The following is a 9114-nucleotide window of genomic DNA, read 5'->3' on the forward strand; positions in this document are numbered from 1 at the left end:
ACATTAACACAGGATGGTGTACTGGGTTACATTAACACAGGATGATGTACTGGGTTACACTAACACAGGATGGTGTACTGGGTTACACTAACACAGGATGGTGTACTGGGTTACATTAACACAGGATGGTGTACTGGGTTACATTAACACAGGATGGTGTACTGGGTTACATTAACGCAGGATGATGTACTGGGTTACACTAACACAGGATGGTGTACTGGGTTACATTAACACAGGATGATGTACTGGGTTACACCAACACAGGATGGTGTACTGGGTTACATTAACACAGGATGGTGTACTGGGTTACACTAACACAGGATGATGTACTGGGTTACACTAACACAGGATGATGTACTGGGTTACACTAACACAGGATGGTGTACTGGGTTACACTAACACAGGATGGTGTACTGGGTTACACTAACACAGGATGGTGTACTGGGTTACATTAACACAGGATGATGTACTGGGTTACATTAACACAGGATGATGTACTGGGTTACATTAACACAGGATGGTGTACTGGGTTACATTAACACAGGATGGTGTACTGGGTTACACTAACACAGGATGGTGTACTGGGTTACACTAACACAGGATGGTGTACTGGGTTACATTAACACAGGATGATGTACTGGGTTACACTAACACAGGATGATGTACTGGGTTACACTAACACAGGATGGTGTACTGGGTTACATTAACACAGGATGATGTACTGGGTTACACTAACACAGGATGGTGTACTGGGTTACACTAACACAGGATGATGTACTGGGTTACATTAACACAGGATGATGTACTGGGTTACACTAACACAGGATGGTGTACTGGGTTACATTAACACAGGATGGTGTACTGCGTTACATTAACACAGGATGATGTACTGGGTTACACTAACACAGGATGATGTACTGGGTTACATTAACACAGGATGATGTACTGGGTTACACTAACACAGGATGGTGTACTGGGTTACATTAACACAGGATGGTGTACTGCGTTACATTAACACAGGATGGTGTACTGGGTTACATTAACACAGGATGGTGTACTGGGTTACATTAACACAGGATGATGTACTGGGTTACATTAACACAGGATGGTGTACTGGGTTACATTAACACAGGATGGTGTACTGGGTTACATTAACACAGGATGGTGTACTGGGTTACATTAACACAGGATGATGTACTGGGTTACATTAACACAGGATGATGTACTGGGTTACATTAACACAGGATGGTGTACTGGGTTACATTAACACAGGATGGTGTACTGGGTTACATTAACACAGGATGGTGTACTGGGTTACATTAACACAGGATGGTGTACTGGGTTACATTAACACAGGATGATGTACTGGGTTACATTAACACAGGATGGTGTACTGGGTTACATTAACACAGGATGGTGTACTGGGTTACATTAACACAGGATGGTGTACTGGGTTACATTAACACAGGATGGTGTACTGGGTTACATTAACACAGGATGGTGTACTGGGTTACACTAACACAGGATGATGTACTGGGTTACACTAACACAGGATGATGTACTGGGTTACATTAACACAGGATGGTGTACTGGGTTACATTAACACAGGATGGTGTACTGGGTTACATTAACACAGGATGGTGTACTGGGTTACACTAACACAGGATGATGTACTGGGTTACACTAACACAGGATGGTGTACTGGGTTACATTAACACAGGATGGTGTACTGGGTTACATTAACACAGGATGGTGTACTGGGTTACACTAACACAGGATGATGTACTGGGTTACACTAACACAGGATGATGTACTGGGTTACACTAACACAGGATGATGTACTGGGTTACACTAACACAGGATGATGTACTGGGTTACACTAACACAGGATGATGTACTGGGTTACACTAACACAGGATGGTGTACTGGGTTACATTAACACAGGATGGTGTACTGGGTTACATTAACACAGGATGGTGTACTGGGTTACATTAACACAGGATGATGTACTGGGTTACATTAACACAGGATGATGTACTGGGTTACATTAACACAGGATGATGTACTGGGTTACACTAACACAGGATGGTGTACTGGGTTACACTAACACAGGATGGTGTACTGGGTTACATTAACACAGGATGATGTACTGGGTTACATTAACACAGGATGGTGTACTGGGTTACACTAACACAGGATGGTGTACTGGGTTACATTAACACAGGATGATGTACTGGGTTACATTAACACAGGATGATGTACTGGGTTACATTAACACAGGATGATGTACTGGGTTACACTAACACAGGATGATGTACTGGGTTACATTAACACAGGATGATGTACTGGGTTACATTAACACAGGATGGTGTACTGGGTTACATTAACACAGGATGGTGTACTGGGTTACATTAACACAGGATGGTGTACTGGGTTACACTAACACAGGATGATGTACTGGGTTACACTAACACAGGATGATGTACTGGGTTACATTAACACAGGATGATGTACTGGGTTACATTAACACAGGATGGTGTACTGGGTTACACTAACACAGGATGATGTACTGGGTTACACTAACACAGGATGATGTACTGGGTTACACTAACACAGGATGGTGTACTGGGTTACACTAACACAGGATGGTGTACTGGGTTACATTAACACAGGATGATGTACTGGGTTACATTAACACAGGATGGTGTACTGGGTTACACTAACACAGGATGATGTACTGGGTTACACTAACACAGGATGATGTACTGGGTTACACTAACACAGGATGATGTACTGGGTTACACTAACACAGGATGGTGTACTGGGTTACATTAACACAGGATGATGTACTGGGTTACACTAACACAGGATGGTGTACTGGGTTACACTAACACAGGATGATGTACTGGGTTACACTAACACAGGATGATGTACTGGGTTACATTAACACAGGATGATGTACTGGGTTACACTAACACAGGATGGTGTACTGGGTTACACTAACACAGGATGGTGTACTGGGTTACACTAACACAGGATGGTGTACTGGGTTACACTAACACAGGATGGTGTACTGGGTTACACTAACACAGGATGGTGTACTGGGTTACACTAACACAGGATGGTGTACTGGGTTACACTAACACAGGATGATGTACTGGGTTACATTAACGCAGGATGATGTACTGGGTTACATTAACACAGGATGGTGTACTGGGTTACACTAACACAGGATGGTGTACTGGGTTACATTAACACAGGATGATGTACTGGGTTACATTAACACAGGATGGTGTACTGGGTTACATTAACGCAGGATGATGTACTGGGTTACACTAACACAGGATGATGTACTGGGTTACATTAACACAGGATGGTGTACTGGGTTACACTAACACAGGATGGTGTACTGGGTTACACTAACACAGGATGATGTACTGGGTTACATTAACACAGGATGGTGTACTGGGTTACATTAACACAGGATGGTGTACTGGGTTACATTAACACAGGATGGTGTACTGGGTTACATTAACACAGGATGGTGTACTGGGTTACATTAACACAGGATGGTGTACTGGGTTACATTAACACAGGATGGTGTACTGGGTTACATTAACACAGGATGGTGTACTGGGTTACATTAACACAGGATGGTGTACTGGGTTACATTAACACAGGATGGTGTACTGGGTTACACTAACACAGGATGGTGTACTGGGTTACATTAACACAGGATGGTGTACTGGGTTACATTAACACAGGATGATGTACTGGGTTACATTAACGCAGGATGATGTACTGGGTTACACTAACACAGGATGATGTACTGGGTTACATTAACACAGGATGGTGTACTGGGTTACATTAACACAGGATGGTGTACTGGGTTACATTAACACAGGATGGTGTACTGGGTTACACTAACACAGGATGGTGTACTGGGTTACACTAACACAGGATGATGTACTGGGTTACATTAACACAGGATGATGTACTGGGTTACATTAACACAGGATGATGTACTGGGTTACATTAACGCAGGATGATGTACTGGGTTACACTAACACAGGATGATGTACTGGGTTACATTAACACAGGATGGTGTACTGGGTTACATTAACACAGGATGGTGTACTGGGTTACATTAACACAGGATGGTGTACTGGGTTACACTAACACAGGATGGTGTACTGGGTTACACTAACACAGGATGGTGTACTGGGTTACACTAACACAGGATGGTGTACTGGGTTACACTAACACAGGATGATGTACTGGGTTACATTAACACAGGATGATGTACTGGGTTACATTAACGCAGGATGATGTACTGGGTTACACTAACACAGGATGATGTACTGGGTTACATTAACACAGGATGGTGTACTGGGTTACATTAACACAGGATGGTGTACTGGGTTACATAACACAGGATGGTGTACTGGGTTACATTAACACAGGATGGTGTACTGGGTTACATTAACACAGGATGATGTACTGGGTTACACTAACACAGGATGATGTACTGGGTTACACTAACACAGGATGGTGTACTGGGTTACACTAACACAGGATGGTGTACTGGGTTACACTAACACAGGATGGTGTACTGGGTTACACTAACACAGGATGATGTACTGGGTTACACTAACACAGGATGATGTACTGGGTTACATTAACACAGGATGATGTACTGGGTTACATTAACACAGGATGGTGTACTGGGTTACACTAACACAGGATGATGTACTGGGTTACACTAACACAGGATGATGTACTGGGTTACATTAACACAGGATGGTGTACTGGGTTACATTAACACAGGATGGTGTACTGCGTTACATTAACACAGGATGATGTACTGGGTTACACTAACACAGGATGGTGTACTGGGTTACACTAACACAGGATGGTGTACTGGGTTACACTAACACAGGATGGTGTACTGGGTTACACTAACACAGGATGGTGTACTGGGTTACATTAACACAGGATGGTGTACTGGGTTACATTAACACAGGATGGTGTACTGGGTTACATTAACACAGGATGGTGTACTGGGTTACACTAACACAGGATGGTGTACTGGGTTACACTAACACAGGATGGTGTACTGGGTTACACTAACACAGGATGGTGTACTGGGTTACATTAACACAGGATGGTGTACTGGGTTACATTAACGCAGGATGATGTACTGGGTTACATTAACACAGGATGGTGTACTGGGTTACATTAACACAGGATGATGTACTGGGTTACACTAACACAGGATGGTGTACTGGGTTACACTAACACAGGATGTGTACTGGGTTACATTAACACAGGATGGTGTACTGGGTTACATTAACACAGGATGGTGTACTGGGTTACATTAACGCAGGATGATGTACTGGGTTACACTAACACAGGATGGTGTACTGGGTTACATTAACACAGGATGATGTACTGGGTTACACTAACACAGGATGGTGTACTGGGTTACATTAACACAGGATGGTGTACTGGGTTACACTAACACAGGATGGTGTACTGGGTTACACTAACACAGGATGATGTACTGGGTTACACTAACACAGGATGGTGTACTGGGTTACACTAACACAGGATGGTGTACTGGGTTACACTAACACAGGATGGTGTACTGGGTTACATTAACACAGGATGATGTACTGGGTTACATTAACACAGGATGATGTACTGGGTTACATTAACACAGGATGGTGTACTGGGTTACATTAACACAGGATGGTGTACTGGGTTACACTAACACAGGATGGTGTACTGGGTTACACTAACACAGGATGGTGTACTGGGTTACATTAACACAGGATGATGTACTGGGTTACACTAACACAGGATGATGTACTGGGTTACACTAACACAGGATGGTGTACTGGGTTACATTAACACAGGATGATGTACTGGGTTACACTAACACAGGATGGTGTACTGGGTTACACTAACACAGGATGATGTACTGGGTTACATTAACACAGGATGATGTACTGGGTTACACTAACACAGGATGGTGTACTGGGTTACATTAACACAGGATGGTGTACTGGTTACATTAACACAGGATGATGTACTGGGTTACACTAACACAGGATGATGTACTGGGTTACATTAACACAGGATGGTGTACTGGGTTACACTAACACAGGATGATGTACTGGGTTACACTAACACAGGATGGTGTACTGGGTTACATTAACACAGGATGATGTACTGGGTTACATTAACACAGGATGGTGTACTGGGTTACATTAACACAGGATGGTGTACTGGGTTACATTAACACAGGATGATGTACTGGGTTACATTAACACAGGATGATGTACTGGGTTACATTAACACAGGATGGTGTACTGGGTTACACTAACACAGGATGATGTACTGGGTTACATTAACACAGGATGATGTACTGGGTTACATAACACAGGATGGTGTACTGGGTTACATTAACACAGGATGGTGTACTGGGTTACACTAACACAGGATGGTGTACTGGGTTACATTAACACAGGATGATGTACTGGGTTACATTAACACAGGATGGTGTACTGGGTTACATTAACACAGGATGATGTTACTGGGTTACATTAACACAGGATGGTGTACTGGGTTACACTAACACAGGATGGTGTACTGGGTTACACTAACACAGGATGGTGTACTGGGTTACACTAACACAGGATGGTGTACTGGGTTACACTAACACAGGATGGTGTACTGGGTTACACTAACACAGGATGGTGTACTGGGTTACATTAACACAGGATGGTGTACTGGGTTACATTAACACAGGATGGTGTACTGGGTTACACTAACACAGGATGATGTACTGGGTTACACTAACACAGGATGGTGTACTGGGTTACACTAACACAGGATGATGTACTGGGTTACACTAACACAGGATGGTGTACTGGGTTACACTAACACAGGATGGTGTACTGGGTTACATTAACACAGGATGGTGTACTGGGTTACACTAACACAGGATGATGTACTGGGTTACACTAACACAGGATGATGTACTGGGTTACATTAACACAGGATGGTGTACTGGGTTACATTAACACAGGATGGTGTACTGGGTTACATTAACACAGGATGGTGTACTGGGTTACATTAACACAGGATGGTGTACTGGGTTACACTAACACAGGATGGTGTACTGGGTTACACTAACACAGGATGGTGTACTGGGTTACATTAACACAGGATGGTGTACTGGGTTACACTAACACAGGATGATGTACTGGGTTACATTAACACAGGATGGTGTACTGGGTTACATTAACACAGGATGATGTACTGGGTTACATTAACACAGGATGGGGTACTGGGTTACATTAACACAGGATGATGTACTGGGTTACATTAACACAGGATGATGTACTGGGTTACATTAACACAGGATGATGTACTGGGTTACATTAACACAGGATGGTGTACTGGGTTACATTAACACAGGATGATGTACTGGGTTACATTAACACAGGATGATGTACTGGGTTACATTAACACAGGATGGTGTACTGGGTTACATTAACACAGGATGATGTACTGGGTTACATTAACACAGGATGATGTACTGGGTTACATTAACACAGGATGATGTACTGGGTTACATTAACACAGGATGGTGTACTGGGTTACATTAACACAGGATGGTGTACTGGGTTACATTAACACAGGATGGTGTACTGGGTTACATTAACACAGGATGATGTACTGGGTTACATTAACACAGGATGATGTACTGGGTTACACTAACACAGGATGGTGTACTGGGTTACATTAACACAGGATGATGTACTGGGTTACATTAACACAGGATGGTGTACTGGGTTACATTAACACAGGATGATGTACTGGGTTACATTAACACAGGATGATGTACTGGGTTACACTAACACAGGATGATGTACTGGGTTACACTAACACAGGATGATGTACTGGGTTACACTAACACAGGATGGTGTACTGGGTTACACTAACACAGGATGATGTACTGGGTTACATTAACACAGGATGATGTACTGGGTTACATTAACACAGGATGATGTACTGGGTTACACTAACACAGGATGATGTACTGGGTTACACTAACACAGGATGATGTACTGGGTTACACTAACACAGGATGGTGTACTGGGTTACACTAACACAGGATGGTGTACTGGGTTACACTAACACAGGATGGTGTACTGGGTTACATTAACACAGGATGGTGTACTGGGTTACATTAACACAGGATGGTGTACTGGGTTACACTAACACAGGATGATGTACTGGGTTACACTAACACAGGATGGTGTACTGGGTTACATTAACACAGGATGGTGTACTGGGTTACACTAACACAGGATGATGTACTGGGTTACATTAACACAGGATGGTGTACTGGGTTACATTAACACAGGATGGTGTACTGGGTTACACTAACACAGGATGGTGTACTGGGTTACACTAACACAGGATGGTGTACTGGGTTACACTAACACAGGATGGTGTACTGGGTTACATTAACACAGGATGATGTACTGGGTTACATTAACACAGGATGATGTACTGGGTTACATTAACACAGGATGATGTACTGGTTACATTAACACAGGATGGTGTACTGGGTTACATTAACACAGGATGGTGTACTGGGTTACACTAACACAGGATGATGTACTGGGTTACATTAACACAGGATGGTGTACTGGGTTACATTAACACAGGATGGTGTACTGGGTTACATTAACACAGGATGATGTACTGGGTTACATTAACACAGGATGATGTACTGGGTTACATTAACACAGGATGGTGTACTGGGTTACATTAACACAGGATGGTGTACTGGGTTACACTAACACAGGATGATGTACTGGGTTACATTAACACAGGATGGTGTACTGGGTTACATTAACACAGGATGATGTACTGGGTTACACTAACACAGGATGGTGTACTGGGTTACATTAACACAGGATGATGTACTGGGTTACACTAACACAGGATGATGTACTGGGTTACACTAACACAGGATGATGTACTGGGTTACACTAACACAGGATGATGTACTGGGTTACACTAACACAGGATGAT

This window comes from Somniosus microcephalus, unplaced genomic scaffold, assembly GCF_052327205.1.
Source record: "Somniosus microcephalus isolate GS21.2 unplaced genomic scaffold, FLI_Smic_1.0 unresolved_chr7, whole genome shotgun sequence".
NCBI classification, from domain to species: domain Eukaryota; kingdom Metazoa; phylum Chordata; class Chondrichthyes; order Squaliformes; family Somniosidae; genus Somniosus; species Somniosus microcephalus.